Source organism: Mobula birostris, chromosome 3, assembly GCF_030028105.1.
Source record: "Mobula birostris isolate sMobBir1 chromosome 3, sMobBir1.hap1, whole genome shotgun sequence".
Taxonomy (NCBI): Eukaryota; Metazoa; Chordata; class Chondrichthyes; order Myliobatiformes; family Myliobatidae; genus Mobula; species Mobula birostris.
The window spans coordinates 122,698,139-122,725,802 of NC_092372.1; the positions used below are offsets into that span (position 1 = coordinate 122,698,139).

Here is a 27,664-nt window from a genome sequence, read left to right on the forward strand (position 1 = left end):
TTTTAAAGGTGTTTGGAGGAAAGCATAGGAGGATGTCAGAGGTAAGTTTTTTTTACAGAGAGTGGTGGGTGTGTGGAATACCTGGCCAGGGCTGGTAGTAGAAACAGATACGTTAGGGACATTTAACGGACTTTTAGATAGACACATAGATGATAGGAAAGTGGAAGGTTATGTGTGAAGGAAGGGTTACATTGATCTAGGGTAAGGTTAAAAAGTCAGCACAACGATGTGGACCTGTACTGTGCTGTACAGTTCTATGTTCTTTTAATGGACCGCATCATAAATAGTCCATTGAAACTAGAGCAGAACCTCGGCCTCGTTATCTTTGTGGAGTTGGTGTGGTGACACCTGTTTACCAGTGTTCATGTATCACTCCCAGACTCTTAACTCATTCTTTCTCCATATTATTGCTGCTCTCATAGTTAAACCTGTGGGAGCCTTTCAATTCTCTGTGGGGGTATTACATAGCATGTTGAGGCCCTTTGGGCCAGGCTGGTAGTACAAACGCTGGGCTTGTTCTCCTTGCAGCAGGAGGGATGATGGATGAAATTTTAAATAGCCAGTAGCCTTTGCAGAAATAGATGTTGTTTTCAGTGGTGGTTTCAGTCAGAGAATAGTTTGAAATGGTTCAGTTAACAAACAAGTTTTGAAACAGTGAATTGTCACAGGATGCACTACGTAAAAGATGGTAGGAAGAGATTCAAATGTAACTTGGAAAAGGGAGTTGATGTTCAAAGTAAATTAATTATCAAAGTACATATATGTTGCCATATACAACCCCAGGGGTTCGTCTTCTTCCAGGCCTCACTGTAAATACAAGGAAGAACAATAGAAACAATGAAAGATCGCACACAGACGAACAGACAACCGAAGTGCAAACGACGACAAATTGTGCAAATACAAATGAGTAAATGAATAAAGAATGTTGAGCATGTAAGTTGTGGAGGACTCGAAAGTGAATCTTTAGGCTGTGGAAGCAGTCAAAGTTGAGGTGAGTGAAGTTATCCATACCGGTTCAGGTGCCTGATGGTGGTAGGGTAATAATTGTACTTGAACCTGGTGGCATAGGACTTAAGGCTCCTGTAGCTCCTGCCTGATGGGAGCAGCGTTCAGGGCTATGTGGAGAGGATGTTGGATTAATAATACACAAAATAAAGGCATGCTGAAGATGGCCTCTTCCTGTGCTGCATGAAGTGCAAAGGATCAAAGGCCAGAGATAGTTGTCATGTCCTCACTCCTGTAACTCCAAGGCCTTGGGAGAAAGCCCAAGGACAACAAGGATTGTGGCATTTTATCTGTGGCCGTTTACTGTTGCATTATAGGGCCATCCAGAGTGAAATCGGGCAGGTGTTATCTCAGGGGACAATGAATTCAGACAAAGTTGTGCCTTAGGGACAGCTTTGTGGTAACCGCACATACGGATGGGGCTGAGAGCCTGATGCTTCCATTAAATTAATTGTACCTTTTAATTGTGTGATCATGAATTGCAGTTAGTTTGTGCTGTCTCTCTGCAATGGTGTTGTAAAGTGGCTTTTACTTGTAGAAACAACCGGGTGAGATTATTTCACTTGTTTCAAAGAGGAAGGGAAAATTAACATAAAACAAAACATAGAACAGTACAGCCCAGGACAGGCCCTTCTGCCCACAATATCTTGCTGAACCAATTAAATTAGCGATCGAATGGCTAACTAAACTAATTCCTTCTGCCTACACAATGTCCATACATATCCTTCCATTTTCCTCACATTCATGTGCCTATCTAAACATCTGTTAAAAGTTTTAAAATATATCTGCCTCTGCCACTACCCAGGCAGTGCATTCCACTCGCCAATGACTCTGCTTAGAAAAAAAAAGAACTTGCCCCTCACATCTCCTTTGAAATTAGCCCCTCTTACCTTAAATGTAAGCCCTCTGGTATTAGACATTTCAACCTTGGGAAAAAGATACTATCTGTCTACTCTATCTAGGCCTCTCTATAATCTTATAAACCTCTATTAGATCTCCCTCAGTCTCTGCCATTCCAGAGAAGATAACCCAGTTTTATTCAATCTCATGTTATATAGTACACGCCCTCTAATCCGGACAGCATACTGGTAAATCTGTTCTTCCCCCTCTCCAAAGCCAAAACATCCTTCCTATAACAGGGTGATGAGAACTGTATGAAATACTCCAAATGCAGCATAATTTTCTGACGTATGAACTCAATGCCTTGCTTAATAAAAGCAAGCATGGCATATCACATCAAAGTTGCTGGTGAACGCAGAAGGCCAGGCAGCATCTCTAGGAAGAGGTACTGTCGACGTTTCGGGCCGGGACCCGAATGCTGCCTTAACCAACCTTTGGTTATATTCAGTGCTCAGTTGTTGTCTGTACTTGGTTCATCCTCCCCTTTCCCCTTACCTGGTCTCGCCCATCATCTGCCAACTTGTACTCCTCCATCTCTTCCCTCCACCCAATTACCTTCCTTCTCACCTGGTCTCACCTATCACCTGCCACTTTGTACTTCTCCCTCTTCCCCCCCTCCCCCCCCCCAGCTTCCCCTTCCTTTCCAATCCTGATGAAGGGTTTCAGCCCGAAACGTCGAATGTTTAACCTTCTTCGTAGATGCTGGTGGGGGAAGGGGAAGGAGTACAAGCTGGCAGGTAACAGGTGAAGGGGAAGGTAACTGGGAGGGAGACAATGTGAGAAGATGAGGTGACGAGCTGATAGGGGAGAGTGGACCGTGGGAGAAAGGGAAGGAGGAGGGATGCCAAAGGAAAGTAATGGCACAGGATGTTTTTGCATCCATTTTGAAGGGTATCTAGTTCTTGGTTCATTACTTCACACGAGAAGTCTACCACTGCAGTCTTGGTACTGTGTTAGATGGTCTTTGATGTAAACCACAATCCTGAGGCTCAGTTGCAGTAGTTTCTGTTTTTAGCTTATTTGGAGTTACAGCACGGAATAGGCCCGTTGAGCCAATCCACCCATCAGCCCTTGACTTAACCCTAGCCTAACCACAGGACAATTTACAATGAACCCACCTTGGATTGGGAGGAAACCCACATATTCCATGTGGAGTTTACAGAGAGCGCCGGGGTTGAACTCAGAACTCTGATGCCCTGAGCAGTAATTGCGTCGCACTAACTGCTATGCTACTGTTGCCCCCAACTTTGAACCATGGCTCAATCTGTCAAATTTGCTGTCACATTTGGAAAATTATCCAGATCATCAACATCAGCAGGAGGGGAAAGAAAATAAAGTTATTTCTGGAATGATTCGTAAGAATCTGTGCAGGGTGGAGTTAAGTTAGAGTTTGGGAAGGGACGTAGGTGGCAACTGAGTAGTTGGCAGTCTTATTGTATAGTCCTGTGAGATCTATTCCTACCGGCCAAATGAGGAAATGGACTCCCCTTTCTATAACTAATGTGATCTGAGCAAGTGGTTTGGAGTTGTGGGCTCAGAAAGGTGTTTAACAGTGGGACTGTGTGCTGCTGATTGAGATTTCTTCAAGAGGTTTGCAGTTATGGTGGGTTCAGCAAGGTATTTAACAGTGGGACTGTGTGCTGCTGTTTGAGATTTCTTCAAGCGCATAGTCTAAAAATAAAACATGCATTCACTGAACTGTGTTACACAAGGTACGTAAGAATGTGGGTGTGACTCCAATTCTGCTCTGAAATGTGTGGCAATGATTGCCAAATCAAACAGACAGAAGAGGAGTATCAACACTGCATAGTCTATACTCTAAAACATTTCCAGATCACTGACTGAGTTATATTTCCTGTGGCCAAACCACACCGGGATGTGAAAAGAAACAGCCTATGCAACGAATGCAGACAAGGGTGAATGATTTTAATAGAAGAATCTGTTCTCTTTCCCTGGCTGGGAGTTGGTTGATACTGCGAGGGTGTCTTTTTGGACTCCTTGACTCCAGGGTTCTGCATGTGTAACACTGGATAATGAGCATCAGCTGAGTTACCATTGGAACGGAGTCACTGTCGCTTGCTATGCCTTTGTAAGGGGAGCTGCTGGATTGTGACGGGGCACAGAATCCTCAGCATCTTTAGGAAAGGGAAGTCGAGGGAACACACTCCAGTCCTCATCGAAGGATCAGCAGTGGAAAGGGTGAGCAGTTTCAAGTTCTTTGGTGTCAACATCCCTGAAGATCTATCCTGAGGCCAACATATTGATGCATTTACAAAGAAGGCCCATCAATGGCCATATTTCATTAGAAGTTTGAGTAGTAGACTTTGTATGTCACCAAAGACTCTCACAAATTTCTACAGATGTATGGCAGAGAGCATTCTAACTGGTTGCACCACTGTCTGGTATGGAGGGGCCATTGCACAGGATTGGGAAAAAGCTGCAGAAGGTTGTAAGTTCAGCCAGCTCCATCATGGGCACTAGATTCCTCAGCTTTGAGGTCATATAGTCATAGAAAAGTACAGCACAGAAACAGGCCCTTCAGCCCACCTAGTCTATGCTGACCCATTTAAACTATCTACTCCCATCTGCATAAGGGGATGCCTCAAAATGGCGGCATTATTATTAAGGACCCCCACCACCATTTTTCATTGCTACCATTAGGGAGGAGGTACAGGAGCCTGAAGACACACATTTTGTATTAGAAATACTGACCATATGTGGGGTGGATTTAGGTTAGAGATGGGGATTAGATCTCACTGATAGTAATTAATCGGGCATGAAGTTTTTGATTGGGAAGAGATAGAAAGTGGTAAATTGTATAATGTAACATGTTTGAGGCGGTGGGGATGTGATTGGGAGCATAAAAACGTTGCTCATTTATTGGCAACAAATAGGTTCGTACCCTGCACCAGAGACAGCACTAAATCAAGTAGCTTTCAACTGCATTGTTTTTAGTTTGAAGATTATTTAAATCGTTTCTGTACACAAGTGAAAAGAGGATGAAATAATTGTTACTCCAGATCTAATGTGGCATTAAAAAAACAATAATAGAAAAAACATAATAAATATACAGTGGCACGCAAAAGTTTGGGCACCCCGGTCAAAATTTCTGTTCCTGTGAATAGCTAAGCAAGTAAAAGATGAACTGATTTCCAAAAGGCATAAAGTTATTTTAAGCAAGATTACTTTTTTATTTCCACCTTTTACAGTTTCAAAATAACAAAAAAGGAAAAGGGCCCGAAGCAAAAGTTTGGGCACCCTGCATGGTCAGTACTTGGTAACACCCCCTTTAGCAAATATCACAGCTTGTAAATGCTTTCTGTAGCCAGCTAAGAGTCTTTCAATTCTTGTTTGGGGGATTTTCGCTCATTCTTCCTTGCAAAGGGCTTCTAGTTCTGTGAGATTCTTGGGCCATCTTGCATGCACTGCTCTTTTGAGGTCTGTCCACAGATTCTCGATGATGTTCAGGTTGGGGGACTGTGAGGGCCATGGCAAAACCTTCAGCTTGCGCCTCTTGAGGTAGTACATTGAGGATTTTGAGGTGTGTTTAGGATCATTATCCTGTTGTAGAAGCTATTCTCTTTTCATCTTCAGCTTTTTTACAGATGGTGTGATGTTTGCTTCCAGAATTTGCTGGTATTTAATTGAATTCATTCTTCCGTCTACCAGTGAAATGTTCCCCGTGCCACTGGCTGCAACACCAGCCCAAAGCATAATCGATCCACCCCTATGCTTAACAGTTGGAGAGGTGTTCTTTTCATGAAGTTCTGCACCCTTTTTTCTCCAAACATACCTTTGCTCATTGTGGCCAAAAAGTTCTATTTTAACTTCATCAGTCCACAGGACTTGTTTCCAAAATGCATCAGAAGTTGTTTAGATGTTCCTTTGCAAAATTCTGACGCTGAATTTTGTGGTGAGGACGCAGGAAAGGTTTTCTTCTGATGACTCTTCCACGAAGGTCATATTTGTGCAGGTGTCGCTGCACAGTAGAACAGTGCACCACCACTCCAGGGTCTGCTAAATCTTCCTGAAGGTCTTTTGCAGTCAAACAGGGGTTCTGATTTGCCTTTCTAGCAATCCTACAAGCAGTTCTCTTGGAAAGTTTTCTTGGTCTTCTAGACCTCAACTTGACCTCCACCATTCCTGTTCACTGTCATTTCTGAATTACATTACGAACTGAGGAAATGGCTACCTGAAAACGCTTTGCTATCTTCTTATAGCCTTCTGCTTTGTGGGCATCATTTATTTTAATTTTCAGAGTGCTAGGCAGCTGCTGAGAGGAGCCATTGCTGCTGATTGTTGGGACAAGGTTTGAGGAGTCAGGGTATTTATAAAGCTTTGAAATTTGCATCACCTGGCCTTTCCTAACGATGATTGTGAACAAGCCATGGCCCTAACAAGCTAATTAAGGTCTGAGACCTTGGTAAAAGTTAGCTGAGAGCTCAAATCTCTTGGGGTGCCCAAACTTTTACATGGTGCTCCTTTCCTTTTTTTCACTCTAAAAATTGTTCAAAACAAAAATAATACACTAACCTTACTTAAAATGTTGAAAAGAATGTTTCATCTTTAACCCAATGACTTTTGGAGATCAGTTCATCTTCTACTCAACTAGTCACAGTAACAGAAATTTTGACCAAGGGTGCCCAACCTTTTGCATGCCACTGTAAATACATAACATAGCTTCTATACATAGATTGTATGTCCATAAAGTGATGCTTGGCACAGGATTATCTTTGGAAATGAAAAGTAGTGATGGTTGGAGATGTGGAGGGGTGGAGTGGTGGGTTAGTGGGTGAAGGTGATGATTAGCCTTACTGCTCGGGGAAAGTAATTGTTTTTGAGTCTGATTGTCCTGGTGTGGATGCTATGTAGCCTCCTCCCTGATGGGAGTGGGACAAATAGTCCCTGAGCAGGGCGGGTGGGATCCTTCATGATATTGCTGGCCCTTTTCTGGCACCTTTCTGTATATGTGTCCTTGGTGGCAGGTAGCCTGGTGCCAGTGATGCATTGGGCAGTTTTGACTGTCCGTTGTAGAGTCTTCCTGTCTGTCGTAGTGCAGCTTCCGTACCATGCAGTGACGCAGTTTGTTAGGATGCTCTCTACACTGCACTTGTAGAATGACATGAATATAGACGTGCAAAGTCCAGCTTTCTTCAGCCTCCTCAGAAAGTGGAGGTGTAGGCGAGCTTTCCTGTAGAGCGTGACAGTTGGCTGCTGTGGAAAAACTGGTTTAGCCAATTTGGAATTGTTGCGATAATTCTAAGGCTGAAGTTGCGCAATCAAGTAAATGTTACCAAATGTTTTGCACCATGAACTGAATGCAGTATATAGGTTGCCACAACTTAATAACTTGTTTTTAATGCAGAAATGGTAATTGTGTGTTTGTTTTGGAGCAGTAGGATAGCGTAGCAGTTTGCATAACGCTATTGCAGTGTCAGTTGTGAGATCGAGATCTGGGTTCAGTCCCTGCTGCTGTTTGTAATGAGTTTGTATGTTCTCGCTGTGAGCACACTATTGCAGTGCCAGTTGTGAGATCGAGATCTGGGTTCAGTCCCTACTGCTGTTTGTAATGAGCTTGTACGTTCTCGCTGTGAGCACGTAGGTTTCCTCCACATTTGCATCGGGTTTTGCCAAAGTAGAGGAGGCCACATTGGGAGCATCAGGTACAATAGATGACCCCAAAAGATTCACAGGTGAAGTGCTGCCTAACCTGGAAGGATTGTTTGGGGCCCTAAATGGAGGTGAGGGAGGTGGTGAATGGGCAAGTGAAGCATTTTGGTTGTTTGTAGGGGTACGTGCTGGGAGGGATTTTAGTAAGGAGGGATGAATGGACAAGGGAATCATGGAGGGAGTGATCCTTGCAGAAAGCAGAGAGTGGGGTGAGGTAAAGATATGTTTGGTGGCAGAAGCTGCGGGGAATTGTGTGTTGAATGTGAAGGCTGGGAGGTGGTAAATAAGGATGAGAGAAACTACCCCTGCCAAGGCAGTGGGAAGATGGGGTGAGTGCAGATGTCGGGGAAATGGAGGAGATGTGGGGGCTATGTGTTATAACAGTGGTGTGCAGAGGAGCATCACTGAATACACAACATTTTGAATGTTGAAGTGGATGGGCTGCAGCAACAAAAGACCGTAAACGTATAGAAAAACGCTCAGTGCCTACTTTATTAGGTACCTCCTGTACATACTAAAGTAGCCACTGAGTGTATATTGTTCAAGGAAATGGTTGAGGACAGGTTTAGGAAATGTGAGTTTAATGTTTACCCATTTGATTTATTGATTACTGTAATTTTTCTTCCTTAATTCTTCTGTCCCTCACACTTTCTGAGCAGTAAGTGTTTCTTGCTACTGTCTTTATATTTATTTTCAGAGCTAGTTTGCCTCTTTATCTGTCCTGCCTCTCCTGAATAAAATATCAGCTGACCCGCTGAGTTCCTCCAGCATTTTGTGTGTGTTGCTCTGGATTTCCAGACGCTGCCTGACCTGCTGAGTTCCTCCAGCATTTTGTGCATGTTACTCTGAATATTCAGCTTGCAGCTTAGATCATCTTGCAACCAAGCATCTTTGTAATGGCTAGTAGATCAAATACCTTTTTCCTCTGTTTTGTGCTATCTACTATGTTACATGTGTTTCTGGAATTCAGACTAAACCTTTCATCTACCACGAGAGCCCTACTTTACCGTAGTGTAGCAGTTAGCACAACACTTGCAGCTCAGGATGTTGGAGTTCAAAGACCATTGCTGCCTGTAAGGAGATTGTACATTCTCCCCATGACCACGTTCAAAGTAAATTTATTATCAAAGTACGTATATGTTTTGCAGCGATCTGTTCTGGACCCCTCCTCTTTGTGATTTTTATAAATGACCTGGATGCAGAAGTAGAAGAGTGGGTTAGTAAGTTTGCTGACGACACAATAGTTGGGGTTGTTGTGGATAGTCTGGAGGGGTGTCAGAGGGTACAGTGCTACATTGATCAGATACAGAACTGGGCTGAGAAGTGGCAGGAGTTCAACTCAGATAAGTGTGAAGTGGTGCATTTTGGGAGGTCGAATTTGAATATAGAATATAGTATTAATGGTAAGACTCTTGGCAGTGTGGAGGATCAGAGAGATCTTGGCATCCGTGTCCATAGGACACTCAAAGCTGCTGCGCAGGTTGACAGTGTTCTTAAGAAGGTGGTGTGTTGGTATTCATCAACCTTGCGATTGAGTTCAAGAGCCAGGAGGTAATGTTACAGACTTATAAGACCTTGGTCAGACCCCACTTGGTGTACTGTGTTCAGTTCTGGTCACCTCACTATTGGAAGGATGTGGATACTATAGAAAGAGTGCGGAGGAGATTTACAAGGACGTTGGCTGAATTTGAGAGCATGCATTACGAAAATAGGTTGAGTGAAGTTGGCATTTTCTTCTTGGAGCGATGGAGGATGAGAGGTAATGTGATAGAGGTGTTTAAGATGATAGGCATTGATTGTGTGGCCAGCCCTGAAGCTTTTTCCCAGAGCTGAAATGGTTAACATGAGGGGGCATAGTTTTAAGGTGCTTAGAGGTAGGTACAAAGGGGATGTCAGGGTTAAGTTTTTCACACGGGGTGGGTGTGTGGAATGCACTGCTTGTGACAGTGGTAGATACGGATAAAATAGGGCCTATTAGACTCTTAGATAGGTACATGGAGCTTAGAAAAATAGAGGGCTATACGGTAGGGTAATCCTCGGCAGTTTCTAGAGGAGGTTACTTGGTCGGCACAACGTTGTGGGCCAAAGGGCCTGAAATGTGCTGTAGATTTCTATGTTCTACATCACCATATTCAACCTCGAGATTCATTTTCTTGTGGGCATATTCCAAAAATCCATGATAGAATCAATGAAAGACCAACTGGATGTCCAACCAGTGTACAAAAGACAACAAAATGCAAATACAATAATAAAGAAATAATAATAAATGTGCAGTGAATATTGAGAATGAGATGGAGAGTCCTTGTGGGTTTGCTCCAGGTGCTCTGGTTTTCTTCCACATTCCAAAGACTTACCGGTTAGTAGGTTTTATTGTTCATTGTAAATAGCCCTGTGATAAATAAGTGGGCTAATGTTAAATATGAGTTGCCTGGAGACGTGCCTCTTTGGACCAGAAAGTTCAGTTCTGCACTGGATCTCTGAATTAAAACTTTTACCTTTCTTTTTACCTCCTTTGACATTTTGCCTTTTTATAAAGTTCAAAGTAGATTAATGATCAAATTATGTATTACCATATACAAACTTGAGATTCATCTTCTTACAGGCAGCCACAAAACAAAGAATCATAATAGAATTCGCGAAGCAACACACAACAAAATGCTGGAGGAGCTCAGCAAGTCAGGCAGCATCTATGGAGGGGAATAAACAGTTGACGTTTCAGGCTGAGACCTTTTATCAGGACTGAAAAAGAAGGGGGAAGAAGCCAGAATAAGAACGTGGGGGGAGAGGAAGGAGTATAAACTGGCAGGTGATAGGTGAGACCAGGCAAGTGGGGCGGGGGGGGAGGTTGCTGGTGAAGTAAGAAGCTAGAAGGTGATAGGTGGAAGAAATAAACGGCTGAGGAAGAAGGAATTTTATTGGAGAGGATCGTGGACCCTGGGAGAAAGGGAAAGTATGATATGGTATGTTCTTTCCTATAATACTATAATACTTACTTTGATCATTGTCACTGTAATTCATTCAATAGTGGATGCTTCAGCGATAATTTTTCAAAACTCCTGAGGATTGGAGGGTGGCTAATGTAACCCCACTTTTTAAAAAAGGAGGGAGAGAGAAACCGGGGAATTATGGACCGGTAAGCCTGACATCGGTGGTGGGGAAAATGCTAGAGTCAGTTATCAAAGATGTGATAACAGCACATTTGGAAAGCGGTGAAATTATCAAAGTCAGCATGGAATTGTGAAAGGAAAATCATGTCTGACGAATCTCATAGAATATTTTGAGGATGTAACTAGTAGAGTGGATAGGGGAGAACCAGTGGATGTGGTATATTTGGATTTTCAAAAGGCTTTTGACAAGGTCCCACACAGGAGGTTAGTGTGCAAACTTAAAGCACACGGTATTGGGGGTAAGGTATTGATGTGGATTGAGAATTGGTTGGCAGACAGGAGGCAAAGTGTGGGAATAAACGGGACCTTTTCAGAATGGCAGGCATTGACTAGTGGGGTACCGCAAGGCTCAGTGCTGGGACCCTGGTTGTTTACAATATATATTAATGACTTAGACGAGGGAATTAAATGCAGCATCTCCAAGTTTGCGGATGACACGAAGCTGGGCGGCAGTGTTTGCTGTGAGGAGGATGCTAAGATGTCATAAATATTGTCTACTGGGTGGTATTAAAGGTGTTCAGAGGTCTCACAGCCTGGGGGAAGAAGCTGTTACCCAACCTGACAGACCTTGTTCTTGTACTGTGGTACCTTCTGCTCAATAGTAGGAGGTCAAACTGATTTTGGGGCGGATGGGACGGGATGGCTCTTTGACAGTGCCGAGGGCTGTGCGAACACAGTGTCTTGGGTAAATGTCCTGTCCTGGATTGGGGTTAGGAAGGGATCGTGACAATTCTCTCAGCAGTCCTCACAATGTGTTGCAGGGTCTTGCAGTCAGGTGCCTTGCATTTCCCATACCAGATGGTGATGCAGCTGGTCAAGACACTCTCGATGGTGCTCTGGTAGAGTAAGGGTGGGGAGCCTCGCTTGCCTCTATCTCCTCAAAGTGGAGGTACTACTCTGCTTTCTTGACTAAATAGGTGGTGTTGAGGGACCAGGTGAGATCATCCATAATGTCCACTCCAAGAAACTTGGTCCTCCTAACTCCACGGGAGTCCCGCTTTCCTACACTTGTTGCAAGACCTTTGTTGTGAGTGTGATCCATTGTGTGTTTTAGGATGCTGTGTCTATAATCTCATCTGAAAAAAGCCTTTCCCTACTCTTTGAATACTATCTTGGTCCCCTGCGAGGCTAAAGCTGGCCTGACCTGTGAAAGTGATAGAGCACAGCATTGTGGAATGTGCTTTCAGAATGAAAAATGCCATCATGGACCATGCACGTGCAAGTAATTGTTGGGCATTGCATTCAGTATTGTTGGAGCAGTTTTACCTCTCATAGTAAGAGTGAAAATCCTCTTGTCAACCACAAACACAAGACACTCTGCAGATGAAGGAACACACACAAAATGCTGCCTGACTGTTGTGTTCCTCCAGCATTTTGTGTGTTTTATCTCCAATGTCAATGGCAGCCAGAACGTTCCTTCTCCTTTTCCATCTCACTGTTTCTACTGTATGGATTGGAAATTTAAATGTCTGCCTGACACTAATTTTGGTGAAAGCTGCAGATTCTACCTGGGAGACTGTATGTGAAAGTCCTAGGAGATCATCATTTCCTGAGATACTCAAACCACCCTGTCTGACCTCCATCCTCCCGCCACCCCATTAGGAATAGGGTTCCCCCTGTCCTCACCTACCACCCCACCAGCCTCATATACCAACATATAATTCTCCGTAACATCCACCACCTCCAATGGGATCCCACCACTAAGCACATCTTTCCCTCCCCTCCCATTTCTGTTTTCCGCAGGGATCGCTCCCTACGCGACTCCCTTGTCCATTCGTTCCCCCCCCACCTGCCGTTCCCACCGATCTCCCTCCCGGCACTTATCCTTGTAAGCAGAACAAGTGCTACACATGCCCTTACACTTCCTCCCTCACCACCATTCAGGGCCCCAGACAGTCCTTCCAGGTGAGGCGACACTTCACCTGTGAGTCGGCTGGGGTGATATACTGCGTCCGGTTCTCCCGATGCAGCCTTCTATATATTGGCTAGACCCAATGCAGTCTGGGAGACCGTTTCACTGAACACCTATGCTCTGTCCGCCAGAGAAAGCAGGATCTCCCGGTGGCCACACATTTTAATTCCACGTCCCCATCCCATTCCCATTCTGATATGTCTATCCACGGCTTCCTCTACTGTCGAGATGAAGCCACACTCAGGTTGGAGGAACAACACCTTATATTCCATCTGGGTAGCCTCCAACCTGATGGCATGAACATTGACTTCTCTAACTTCCGTTAATGCCCCACTTCCCCCTCGTATCCTATCCCTTATTTATTTATTTATTAATTTATTATTTTTTTCTTTTCCCTTTTTTCTCTTTTTTCTCCTTCTGTCCGTCTCACTATAACTCCTTGCCCATCCTCTGGGCTTTGCCCCCCCCCTTTCTTTCTCCCTAGGCCTCCCGTCCCATGATCTTCTCCTTTCTCCAGCCTCGTATCCCTTTTGCCAATCAACTTCCCAGCTCTTAGCTCCATCCCTCCTCTTCCTGTCTTCTCCTATGATTTTGGATCTTCCCTCCCTCCACTTTCAAATCTCTTACTATCTCTTCTTTCAGTTAGTCCTGACAAAGGGTCTCGGCCCAAAACATTGACTGTACCTCTTCCTATAGATGCTGTCTGGCCTGCTGGGTTCTACCAGCATTTTGTGTGTGTTGCTTGAATTTCCAGCATCTTGCAGATTTCCTCATGTTTGCTATCTGATACTTAATCATTTCATGGTCAAAGTCACTTAGATCATATTTCTTACCCCTTTCTGATGTTTGGTCTGAACAACAGCTGAAGCTCTTGACCATGTCTGCATGCTTTTGCGTATTGAGTTGCTGCCACGTGATTGGCTGATTAGATACTTGCATTAATGAGCAGGTGTACAGGTGTACCTAATAAAGTGGCCACTAATTATGTTTGTGTGGCATGATCAGCTGACCCAGATCTAATAGCAGATGAGAGGTGCTCCAGTGTGTCTAGATCCCAGAGGTGGAGAGTGCTGCTGCAGAATTCCTCCCCTGTGAAGCCTGCCTTTTGTTCAGATGTCATTGTAAAACTATGCAGGAAACTAAGTTTAGCAAGTGTGTGTTATCTATTGCAACAGGCATGAAGTACTTCTCCAAACTGTGGCTGTTTGTTCGAATAGCTTGTGGGCTGTTGTAATCTCAATTTGCAGTTCTCCTAACCGTCACATTTTAGTAACATCCTGTTTTGTAACGTTTAGGAAATGAACTTGCATTTGAATAGCACCTGAAAGTAGTTTCAGAGGAGATGTGTACAACAGTTATAACATGTTACCACAAATCATGCTGATGAACCAGGTGATGTTTTGGCTTTGGTTCAGAGTGTAATGTTGGAGAATATCTTTTCCAGAAAGGAGAACGTAGAATGGGCCCTTCGGCCCACAGTGCTGTGCTGAATCAATTAAATTAGTAAGTAAATGGCCAACTAAACTAATCCTTTCTGCCTACACAATGTCCATATCCCTCCATTTCCCTCACATTCATGTGCCTATCTAAACATCTCTTAAAAGTCTCTAATATCTGCCTCTACCAATAATCTAGGCAGTGCATTTCAGGTACCCAGTACTCTTTTTTTTAAAAAAAAAACATGCCTCTCACATCTCCATTTGAAATTACTCCTCTTACCTCTGGTACTAGACATTTCAACCATGGAAAGCTATATTCTCTGTCTATTCTATCTATGACTCCCATAATCTTATAAACCACCATCAGATCTCCTCTTGGCCTCTGCTGCTGCAGAGAAAGCAACCCAAGTTTGTCCAATCTCTTGTTATATTACACGCCCTCTAATCCAAGCAGCATCCTTTTAAATCTCTTCCTCCTCCTCCCAAAAGGCTTTATGAAGCACTCAACAATCTGCTGAGCGCCCTATGCTCCATCCGCATCTACATGGAAACTGTACTTCCCTCAATCGTAGGACTATGCAGAGAGTGGTGTGGACAGCCCAGTGCATCTGTAGATGTGAACTTCCCACTATTCAGGACATTTACAAAGACAGGTGTGTAAAAAGGGCCCAAAGGATCATTGGGGACCTGAGTCACCCCAACCACAAACTGTTCCAGCTGCTACCATCTGGGAAGCAGTACCGCAGCATAAAAGCCAGGACCAGCAAGCTCCGGGACAGCTTCTTCCACCAGGCCATCAGACTGATTAACTCATGCTGACACAGTTGTATAATTGTATTGACTGTCTTGTTGTACATACTATTTATAATAAATTACTATAAATTGCACATTTAGACGAAGACATAATGTAAAGAATTTTACTCACGTATATGAAGGCTGTGAATAAAGTCAAGTCAATTCAATTCACAAAAGGTGAGATTTCCCAGTGGCCACCGATTTCGATTCAGCTTCCCATTCCCATTATAACAGGTTGGACCATGGACTCTTCTACTGCCACAATGGCCCCACTCTCACATTGGAGGTGCCACACCTCATATTCTGTCTGGGTGTCCTCCAACATCCACCTCCCCCTTCTCTCTTTTCCATGCCCCATTCGGGCTCCCCTCTTACCTCTTCTCTTTTCCTCCCCTGCCCCTCGCCTCTCCCTGGTGCTGTTCCTCCTTCCCTTTCTCCATTGGTCCACTCTCCTCTCCTGTCAGATTTTTTTTCTTCTTCAGCTCTTTACTTTTTCCACCTATCACCTGAGTTTCTCACCATCCCCCCTTCCCCCACACACTTACCTTCCCCTTTACCTGGTCTCACCTATCATCTAGCAGCTTGTACTCCACCACCACCCCGCCCCCCCCCCCAACTTATTCTGGCTTCTTCCTCCCTCCTTTCCAGTCCTGATGAAGGGTCGTGGTCTGCATTTTGAAATGAGGGCAGATAATGAAGACTATGTCAAGGTGATGAAATGAAACAGCTGAGAGATTTTAAAGGATGGAGTTGTTGAGCGAAGGTGTGAGGCTTCGGAATGTGTGGAATGAAGGACTCAGAAGGTACTGAAGAAGCAATGGATATCCCAGGGGGTACAAGTCTGAGGAGATAATTGTGATAAGGGTAAAGTGAAATTGTTGGTAAGATTTGAAAATAACTTTTTAGTTTGAGGGACATCCAGACTGAGATCCTAAGTGGACAGGAGAGAAGGTTTTGCTTTGCAGATATTGGGCATAGGATTGGCATCATATAATAAAGGATGTTATTTGGAATAGTTAGTTAATTTGGCTCTGTTGGGACCATTCTACGCTCACGTGAATTCATGCCATTCTATCGACTTCTACAATGTAGATTGCTAACCTATGCAATATTACTGTGTTGTCAGAAGTGTTACTTGTTGATTAAAGCTGCAAGTGATATCGGGTTTTATGCAATGTCTTTCTTTGGTAGTACTTTAGTCAAGACTAAAATATTTGTTAGGGGATAATCTTGCTTTTACACGCAGTAGCCTCTTTATCAGATATCTTCTGTATCTAATCAAGTGACCACGTCTCAGATGATGATGGTCAGGACACCGAGCGCACATTGAAGGTGTTGATAGTCGGGCCACAGAGTGTATGTCTCAGATGCCAACAGTCAGGCGACAAAGTGTACATTTCAGATGCTGATGCTTAGGACACGGAGTGCACGTCTCAAGTGCCAACAGTCGAGCCACACAGAGTGTACGCCGAGGGTGCTGATGGGATACTGAGCACATGTTGAGGGTGCCAACAGTCGGGCCACTGGGTGCAGAACTTCCATCTGGCTGGCTGCCTGCCACAGCAGGACCAAAGGCTGGCCGGAGAATGTTTAGGCACTGAACTCAGCAAACATCAAGCAACTTTCTAAGGACTGGCATGACATAAAGTAGAGTCTAATTGCAGGAGAAGTAATTGATAATAAGTCTTAATATTTCAGTTGATATAAGCCTGCAGCAATAATTATCTCTCTTCATTTTCAACCTGTGACATCTTTTTCCTGACAATTGCTTCCAGTTTTGTTTTGGGATTCACAAGCTTCACATTCCAGTTTGGAACCATGTGGCTTTATGGGACCCAGAGCAGGTTTCTCAAAGTATTTTACAAGTATGACAGCGATGCAACACACACACAATGCTGGAGGAACTCAGCAAGCCAGACAGCATCTATGGAACAGAATACAGTCGATGTTTCAGGCCAAAATCCTTCAACAGGCCTGAAACGTCAACTGTACTTCTTTCCATAAATGCTGCCTGACCTGCTGAGTTCCTCCAGCATTTTGTGTGTGTTGCTTGGCATTTCCAGCAGCTGCAGATTTTCTCTTGTTTGTGAATGGATCAGTGTTCATTTGACTGTGAATGTTGTTAGAGCTGAAGCTTCAGTTTGGCTGGGCCAGTGTTTTGACACTGGCAAATGGGAGAGAGGGGTAGTGGGAACAGGTCTTTGTGACCTGTTGTGTTGTTTAGATTTGAGGTCACAGGAGTAGGGCTCATTCTGCAGGATTAAACCACATTAGTACATTACATCTCTCCCTTGTTTAACATGATTGCTGCTATTTGTTATTTGATTTTTTTGTATTTACACAGTTTGCCTTTTGCATGTTTGTTGTCCATCTTTGCTCGTGTGTAGTTTCTCATTGATTCTATTGTTTCTTGTATTTACTGTGAATGCCCACAAGAAAATGAATGTCAGGATAGAATATGGTGATGTACATGTATTTGGATATTAAATTTACTTTTTACTGTAAACTTTGAGGAAGTTTTAATTTGGGGATGTGGTCTAGTCACTAAAAATCAGTCTGAGTTGTCTATTTGTAACTCACTCATGAATACCTGCTTAATTTTAGTGAACCTCTTGTTCTGAGTTGTGAGAGGCCCTTTGTATTCTCAAGATCTTTATTGTGTTGTCTGTGCCTGACAGGTGACTTCAGTAAATTTTTGAAAACTGTTTAAATACTTAGACTGATGTAGCGGAACTCCCTTGGGGACCTACTGTGATATACTGGAGGTTATTCCAGCTCTGCTTTCTACTTCCATGCAGTCAAGGGGTACGTTCTTCCCTTGACCATGTGGGGTTCCTCCAGGTGTCCTCGTTTCCTCCCTCATATCAGAGGCGTATGGATTAGTTAGTAGGTTGTGGGCACTGGAGTATAGTAACACTTGTGGGCTGCCCTTAGCACATCCCAACACATTTCACTGGATGTTTAGATGTAAACTTTAATCTACATTTGTCACAATGAAGTTATTTATTCCAGTTATTTGACCCGTAAGGCAACACTACAATGTCTGATGGTATCATTGGCCAAGTTTGAGCTTCTAGTTTCTTCCCAATCTGTTGGAGGAACTGCTTGGGGGAAGTTTTAAAAATCATGAACAAAAACAGAAGCTGCAAGTCGGGCCCTGCCCCTTCATCAGAAAATTTTTTCAATCTTTATATAATGTTTTTCTTGAGACATTGTAAGTGTTGTTTACTTCGATGTACTGGTGTTTATTTTGGATAAAAATAATAAGATTTGAAAAGAAAGGCCCTGCCTTGATGAAAGCCACAATTATTACTAAGCAACACAGTGGTTTAATTATTGAAATACATACATTTCTTAATAGACAATAGGTGCAGGAGTAGGCCATTCGGCCCTTCGACCCTTCATCGCCATTCACTGTAATCATGGCTGATCATCCACTATTAGTATCCAGTTCCTGCCTTATCCCCATAACCTTTGATTCCACTATCTTTAAGAGCTCTATCCATCTCTTTTTTGAAAGCATCCAGAGACTTGTCCTCCACAGCCTTCTGGGGCACAGCATTCCATACATCCACCACTCTCTGGGTGAAAAAGTTTTTCCTCAACTCTGTTCTAAATGGCCTACCCCTAATCCTCTGGTTCTGGACTCACCCATCAGCGGGAACATGCTTCCTGCCTGCAGCGTGTCCAATCCCTTAATAATCTTATATGTTTCAATAAGATCCCCTCTCAGCCTTCTAAATTCCAGAGTATACAAGCCCAGTCGCTCCAATCTTTCGACATATGACAGCCCCGCCATCCCGGGAATTAACCTTGTGAACCTATGCTGCACTCCCTCAATAGCAAGAATGTCCTTCCTCAAATTTGGAGACCAAAACTGCATACAGTACTCCAGGTGTGGTCTCACCAGGGCCCTGTACAGCTGCAGAAGGACCTCTTTGCTCTTATACTCAATTCCCCTTGTTATGAAGGCCAGCATGCCTGTGTTTTATCTGCATAGAAAGGTAAAATATATACTATATACTAAGACAAACGTTTGACTAACTGACACTAAATAATACCGGATGTACCTGTTCCGACTTCAAATCCAACTTAAAGACGGACTCAGGAACGGAACTCGTTCATAACCCGGGGACTGAATGTACTTTTAAATCATCTGTAGATTACTTATAATACCTAATACAATATAAATGCTATGTAAATAGTTGTTATACTGTATTGATTAGGGAATAATGATAAGAAAAAATAGCCTGTGCATGCTCAAACAATGAGTGCTGGAGAGAGAACTTCCAGGTTTTCCCGATCTGCAGTTGGTTGAATCCGTACATGCGGAACCCACGGATAAGGAGGGCCGACTGTATTTGCCTTTTGTCAGTGGCTTGGAAGGGAACTATTGGCTGACAATGTGCTCTTTGCAGCTTGGCATGTCCCATATGTCTGCATTGTCACCTTGCTCCAAGTTCCCGGTAGTTCTGATTGACTGGAGCTCAGAGTGTTTGCGATTCCCCATTCCTTTCATGTGATGGGGTAGATTTTTAAACACAAGATCCTGCAGATGCTAGAAATCCAGAGAAGCGCACCCGAAATGCTGGAGGAACTCAGCAGGTCAGGCAACCTCTACAGAGAGGAATAAACAGTCGCCGTTTCAGGCTGAGACTCTTCATCAGGACTGGAAAGGAAGGAAGCAGAAGCTAGAGTAGGAAGGTTGGAGGAGGGGGAGGAGTGCCAGGAGAGGGATTAGTGGGGAGGGATGAGCCCAGAATGGAGTCGGAGAGTGGGAAGGGGAAGGTGTGTTTAGTGGTAGGATCCCATAGAAGATGGTTGGAGAGGATCATGTGCTAGATGCAGAGGTTTATGGGGTGGCCGTGAAGACAAGAGGTAAGGTCGGTTGAGACTGGATGCCCAGGCAGTGGAGGAGTTACGGGTGATGGTGGCATCAGTATGAATCCTGTTCTTCAAGTGGGAGGACACCTTCAATGTTCTGGAAAGGAAACATACCTCCTGAAAGTAGATCAGGCAGAGATGGGGAACTGATAAGAGGGAATAGCATTTTTACAAGTGACAGGATGGGAAGAGGTGTAGGCAAGACAGCTGTGAGAATCAAAGTTCAAAATAAATTTATTATCAAAGTACATATGTTCTCCATATACTACCCTGAGATTCATTTTCTTGCAGGCATTCAGAGAGCACGATAGAATCAATGAAAGACCACACCCAGCAGAACGAACAAACAACCAATATGCAAAAAAATACAAACTATGTAAATACAAAAAGAAAGAGAAGATAAAAAAAGAAATAATTTCAAAGTACATATATGTCACCTTTAACAACCCTGGCATTAACTTCCTTGCGGGATAAGGGTGATGACTGCATCGATATGAATCCTGTTATAAATGCTATTCCCTTTTATCAGTTCCTCCATCTCTGCCTCATCTACTTTCAGGAGGTGTCTTTCCAGAACATCAAAGGTGTCCTCCCTCTTGAAGAACAGAATTCATATCGATACAGTCATTACCGGTATTTCTCCTTCAATTGGAGAAATCTGCTAGAGTTTTTTTAGTGACATACCACATCTCATAGAGTGCCGGGGGTGGGGTGGGGGGGGTGTGAAAATACTGCATAAACAGGATTTTATACAAAACACATAAAGACGCAATCAAAGAGAAGACCATGGAAGTGCCAAAGGTGGTCCATAGTGTTCTATTGTCCTTAATGATGGATGGTGCCTTCTTGAGCAACCACCTTTTAAAAAATGTCCTCAATGATGGAGAAGGTTGTGCCTGTGATGGAACTGGCTAAGTCTACAACCTTCTGCGGCTTTTTTGGCCCTGTGCATTGGAGCTTCCATACCAGGCTGTGTAAGAATAAGAAACAGTTGTTAGTATTAATGCATTTGTTTTACACCAGACAATTAGAAAATTTAATTTGGAAGCACTTTTTACTGTTTAAATTAGCTGCCAATGTTTAAACCACAAAGTCAAAGTAAATTTATTATCAAAGTATGTACACTCAGTGGCCAGTACCTCCTGTACCCGATAAAGTGGCTACTCAGTGTACATTCTGCATGGAGTCTTTGGATTATCAGTAAGTCAGCAATCCAGAGAGCCCAGAACATCAAATACCTCAGTTCTAAGCTCTAATTTTCCTGTGCCTCAAAAGAAGATCTGACACCCCTATGTTCTGGAGTACATTAACTAATCTTTAACTTCAGATAAGCAAATTACACACTTAAGACTACCATTCATCCCCGCGTGCTTTGAAGATGTAGCGAAGTATCGGTTACCAAGCCTCACTGCCATGTGACACACAACTGCATCTTCAGATCAGCCCCTTCTTATTTTAAGCATGCGACACATGCAGTGTGATTAAAGATTACTTTTATTTGTCACGCGTACATTGAAACATGTTGTTTGCGTTAAGTCAAATCAGTAAGGATTACGCTGGGGCAGCCAGAAAGTGTTGCCACACTTCTGATGCCAACATAGCAAGCCCAGTACTCATTAACCCTAACTGTATGTCTGTGGAATGTGGGAGGAGACCGGAGCACCCGGAGGAAACCCATGTGGTCACGAGGAGAACGTACAGAAGTGGGAATCAAATCCTGATCTACAGCTGCTGCCCTAAGATGAGTACTCTACCATGGACTATCACAACACGGAGAGAGGAAAAAATGAGGGGGGGATCACACTGAAGCCTATGAAATAGTGAAAGGCCTTGATAGTGTGGATGTTTCCTATAGTGGTTGGAGTCTAGGACCAGAGGGCACAGCCTCAGAATAGAGGGAAATCTATTTAAAACAGAGATGAAGAGGATTTTCTTAAGACAGGGTGGTGAATCTGGAATTCATTGCCACAGTTGGCTATGGAGGCCAAGTCATTGGGGATATATTTAAAGTGGAGGCTGATAGGTCAGGACATCAAAAGCTATGGGGAGAAGGCAGGGGAATGGGGTTGAGAGGGATAATAAATCAGCCATGATGGAATGGTGCAACAGAGTCAATGGGCTGAATGGCCTAATTCTGCGCCTGTGTCCTGTGGTCTAATTCATTTTTCTCTAGCGTTTCTCACCAATATCAAATCGTTGCATCTGCAATGGTACTTAGGAAAATACATTCCCTTTTATAGCAGCCGATTTATGCTCACATAGCAAAATCCCACACAGCAGTGATTTAAGTGACTTGATTCAATTTAAATGTTAGCCAGGCAATGGGAAGAGAACACAACTTATTCAGAGTAATTTTGTGGGATCGTTTCACACACCCAAGAGGGTAGTGGTTAAAGATCTCCGGAGGATCCACCTCCGGCGTGCAGTGCAGCAGTTTTTTCCAGATGGAGCAGTGTACACTGAGAGAGTGCAGCTGTCAGAGTCAGACTGTTGCATCTATCCCGAGCAAAGTGAAAAAGCTGGAAATATGAAATAAAAGCAAAGTATTTCCAGTATTTTATGCATCCTCACAGGCAGGGAGACTGGGGATAAAAGGCACCTTGACAAGGAGAGAGTCAGTGAGGAAGAGGTATTTTCCTTTCATACTACCATAAGACATTGGAGCAGAATTAGACCATTTGTCCCATCGAGCCTGCTCTGCCCTTCCATCATGGCCAATTCAACCGCATTCTCCTGCCTTCTCCCTGTAATGTTTGATGCCTTTACTAATCAAGAACCTATCTCCTCCACTTTAAATATACCCACTAAATTGGCCTCCACAGCAGTCTGGCAATGTATTCCACAGGTTCACCATCCTCTGGTTGGAGAGATTCCTCCTCATCTATTCTAAAGGGACATCCTTCTATCCTGAGGCTGAGGCTGAGCCCTCTTGTCCTGGACTCTGGCACTGTAGGAAACACCCTCTTCACATCCACTCTGTCTAAGCCTTTCAATATTTGATAGGTTTCAATGAGATTGCCCTTCATTCTTTTAAACTCTAGCGAATACAGTCCCAGAACCATCGAGTGGTCCTCCTACGTTAACTCTTTAACTCCCAGGATCATTCTCATGAATCTCATCTGGACCCTGCTCAATGCCCAGCGCAACCCTCATTAGATAAGGGGTCCAAGACCTGATTAGAGATAGTCAGCATGACTTTGTCAAGGGCAGGTGTGCCTTACGAGCCTAATTTAATTATTTGAGGGTGTAACAAAACACTTTGATGAAGGTAGAGCAATTGATGTAGTGTATATGGATTTCAGTAAGGCATTTGATAGTTCCCCATGCAGGGCACATTCAGAAAGTAAGGAGGCATGGGATCCAAGAAGACCTTGCTTTGTGATTCAGAATTGGCTTGCCCACAGAAGGCAAAGGATGGTTGTAGATGGTTTGTATCGTGCATGGAGGATGGTGACCAGTGATGTTCCACAGGGATCTGTTCTGGGGCCCCTGCTGTTTGTGATGAGGAAGTAGAAGGGTGGGTTAGTAAGGTTGCTGATGACACTAAAGTTGGGGGTGTTGTGGATAGTCTGGAAGGTTGTCAGAGGTTACAGCGGGATATCGATAGGATGCAGAACCGGGCTGAGAAGTGACAGATGGAGTTCAACCCAGATAAGTGTGGAGTGGTTCATTTCAGTAGGTCAAATTTGAAGACAGAATATAATATTGATGGTAAGAATCTTGGCAGTGTGCAGGATCAGTGAGAGCTTGGGGTCTGTGTATATAGGACATTCAGAGCTGCTGTGCAGGTTGGCAGTGTTGTAAGAAGGCATATGGTATGATGGCCTTCATCAACCATGGGATTGAGTTCAAGAACCATGAGGTAATGTTAAAGCTATATAAGAACTTAGTTAGACCCCACTTGGTGTACAGTGCCAGTTCTGGGCACCCCACTACAGGAAGGATATGGATACTATAGAGAGAGTGCAGAAGAGTTGTACAAGGGTGTTGCCTGGATTGGAGAGCATGCCTTATGAGAATAGGTTGAGTGAACTTGGCCTTGTGTCCTTGGAGCGATGGAGGATGAGAGGTGACCTGATAGAAGTGTATAAGACGATGGTGGGCATTAATTGTGTGGCTAGCCAGAGGCATTTTCCCATGGCTGAAATGGCTAACATGAGGAGGCGTAGTTTTAAGGTGCTTGGAAGTAGGTACAAGGGAGATGTCAGGGTAAGTTGTTTTACACAGAGAGCGGTGGGTGTGGGAATGCACTGCCAGTGACGGTGGTAGAGGCGGATACAATAGGATCTTTTAAGAGACTCTTAGATAAGTACATGGAGCTTAGAAAAATAGAGGGCTATGCACTAGGGTAATCCTCAGCAGTTTCTAGAGGAGGTCACATGGTTGGCACAACATTGTGGGCTGAAGGGCCTGTAATGTGTGGTAGATTTCTATGATTCTCTGATTCAAAACTGCTCAGAATATTCCAAGTGCGGTCTGATGAAGCCTCAGCATCACGTGCTAGCTTTTATATTCTAGTCCTCTTGAAATTAATGCTAACATAGAATTTGCTTTCCTCACCACCAACTCAACCTGCAAGTTAAAGTCCTTTTGCTCATCTTTCTGAATTTGCACCCCATTTAGAAAACAATTTATGCCTTTATTCCTTCTACCAAAGTGCATGATCATACAGTTCCCTACATTATATTCCATTGCAATTTCTTTGGCTGTCCTGCTAAACTGTTCAAGTCCTTCTGCAAGTCCCTGTTTTGGAACTGGCCGCCTTGGCCGGAAATCCATGGGAGAGGCATGTGTGGAGTTGTGAACTACTGTGCCCTTCACAAGATTCCCTTGTGAATTTGTTTAAATACATGTCGGGGACAGAGGGAAAATTTAGTACACATAAGGAATAATGAAGCTAAATTCTGTGGCAGTTCCTGGAAAAGGGGAAGACAATTTCTGGCACATTCAGTTGATAAAGTTGACATTTATCTCGTGTGGATGTCCCAAACATTTGCTGCTCACTATGCAACTAATTGGGAATCCAGATGTACTTATTTCCTGACCAGTAAATAAATACTAGGTCACAGGCACCACTGTTGGGGATGTGATCTCAATATTCACAGTACATCTGCCTTTTCATAGCTTTTGTTTGTGAAATGATTTGGCAAAAATTGAAACCAACAAAGTTAGACCATGTTTTGTCTTTACTTCCTTGATGACTGATTATTGAATCATTGCTAAGACGCATGTGAGTAAAAATAGCACCGTGACACCACCAGAAATATTATATGACAAATTGTCAATGAAGTGAAACTGACAGGTCACAATAGAGAGTACATTTGCTTTAAAGTTTTATTTTCCTGTGACTTCTTCCCCCTTCTTTTCCAGTCCTGATGGACAGTCTTGGACTGAAACATCGATTTTATTCCCCTCCATAGATGCTGCCTGACCTGCTGAGTTCCTCCAGCATTCTGTGTGCGTTGCTCTGGAATTCAGCATCTGCAGAATCTCTTGCATTTACGTTTTTTTAAAGCTTCCTTGTTAGTTTGGGGAAGAGTGGTTGCTGGCGATTCAAGTTGAGCTTTAACAAATTCTTCTTAAAGATGGGATCCATTTTACAAAGCTTGTGATGATTTCAGGGCCTTTTTAAAATTAAAGCAGACTACAAAAATATTTTAGCTCCTGGGGCCTGCCTTGTTTTACTGCCTAAAAGTATAGCACGATATATTGTACATTCAGTATTTTTAAAGTGGAGGTTGATGGGGAGAAGGCAGGAGAATGTGGTTGAGAGTAATAATAAATCAGCCATGATGGAATGGCGGAGAAGAATTGGGATGAATAGCCTAATTCTACTCCTATCTTTTATGGTTTAATAGGTTAATTATTTGACTGCTGAAAAGAGCTAACTTGCATTAATCATACCTCTTGTACTCAGTGGCTACTTTATTAGTTACCTCCTGTCATGAAGTGGCCACTTGAGTGTATTTCTTATTGTAACTTGCATTTCGTAAATATCTTGCACTGTACTGCTGCTACAGAATATCAATAAACCTGATTCTAATCTGTCCCTCCAGTTTTACAAATCCAGTTAGCCAGTTTCCACAATTGCTAATGCATTCTTTTCTTTTGTACTTAATTTTGTACTCCTCTTGAATCTGTCATTTCTCTGTAGGAATTTTGTATTTGCAATATCTTGTGTTCTGTGAGCCTCAACAGCAACATGTTTAACTGTGCCAAGCCCTTTCCCTCTATTTGCATCACTTGTAGGAGTCATCGCCAAGAGCCAGAATCCAAATGTGCTCTTTGCAAAAACAATAACCTGTATTTATAAAGCTATGGTTAGGGGTGCTACACTGCTCCCAGGCCTTTTACAGTTGCATTATCTGCAAAAACCCTTTCAGAGCCTGAAGAGATAATGAACAGGTGGCCAAAATATTAAACACATGAGATTTGCAGATGCTGGAAATCCAGAGCAACACACATAAAATGCTGGAGGAACTCAGCAGGTCGGGCAGCATCTATGGAGAAGAATAGAGTCGACGTTTCTGGCCAAGACCCTTCATCGGGACTGGAAAGGAAGGGGGATGAAGTCAATAAGAAAGTAGGGTTGCGGAAGATTTGCTTTCCTTGTACGTTTTGAGGTGAAAGCTGAGGCTGGTTGGGGCCCCACAAACTTTGTTGCAGGTGCTTGACAGGGTCACCAGGTGAGTAGGTTGATAAAGATTACCTTTTATTTGTTTGATGCCTGTCTGTCTATCAAAAAAAATGTTGTGAAATATGTTATTTGTACTGTTTGATGTTCTATGTATGAGTTCTACAGGCAGGTGTGGATCACTGCTGCCTGGTGGACCTTAAACTTTGAGCTGGTTTTGACCCTCAAGCGTTCTTCTTCAGATTACCAGAGAACTCTCACCCATAATTGTAAGGTTCTGTATTCAAATCCATCTCCAGAGAGCTGAACACAGAACTTGGAACTAGCATCTATACCAGGACCACCAGACTCAAAAACAATTACTTTCCTCAAGCAATAAGGCTGATCAACATCTTCACCCACTAACCCACCCTCCACACCCCCCAACCACCACTACTTTATAATTTTCTGTCAGAGCCACGTAATGTACAGATGCTTCTGTGCCTAGCATCACTCTATGGACATACAATCAATGTATATAAGCTATCTTACATGTTTATTTTTTTATTATTATGTTCTTTATCTTATGTTTGTTTTGTGCTGCGTCGGGTCCAGAGTAACAATTATTTTGTTCTTCCTTACACTTGAGTATTGGAAATGACATTAAACAATCCTGAATCTTGACACACAGACCTTATGAAGGATACAGTTGCGTGATTTCTGCATAATGTAAGATTGAAGTTGGTAGTAGGAGATGGCCTCAGTCCATTCATTCACAGGACAAGTTAATTCCCTTAAACACAGCCGCTCTGAATTGAGAACTTCCTTCTTCCTAAGGTGGGGCTACCAAATCCACTTTGTGGTCAAGTCGTGGGTTAAGGGTGAAAGGTGAAAAGTTCAAGGGGAACATGAGGGCAAACGTCTTCACTCAGAGGATCGTGAGAGTATGGAATGAGCTGCCAGCACAGGTGGTGCATGCAAGCTCAATTTTAACGTTTCAGAGAAGTTTGGATGGTAGGGGTAGGGAGTGCTATGGTTTAGGTACTGGCTGATGAGAGTAGGCAGCTTAAATGGTTTGGCATGGACTAGATGGGCTGAAGGGCCTGTTTCCGTGCTGTACTTTTCTATACGAAGAAAGGTGGTAGGGCAAGAAGTGTTGAGGAAGCAGGGAGTCTACAGAATGACTTGGACTGATTAGGAGAATGGACATGGGCAGTGCAGATGCAATACAGTGTCGGGAAGTGGACAATCCTGCACTTTGGTGGAATGAATAACAGCT

The 27,664-nt window shown here is 43.4% G+C and overlaps 1 protein-coding gene across 4 annotated transcripts in view; it reads left to right on the forward strand.

The window, feature by feature from the left end:
- LOC140195251 (serine/threonine-protein kinase 38) overlaps positions 1-27,664 on the forward strand; it is a 141,053-nt gene that overhangs the window by 26,722 nt on the left and 86,667 nt on the right. Inside the window, exon 1 of one of the 4 annotated variants that reach the window (XM_072253295.1) lies at positions 3,726-4,104. The exons of the other annotated variants lie outside the window; for them this stretch is intronic. The gene's annotated coding sequence lies outside the window, so the exon portion shown is untranslated. Of the gene's footprint in view, positions 1-3,725; positions 4,105-27,664 lie in introns of those variants that run through there. 4 annotated transcript variants of the gene reach the window in all.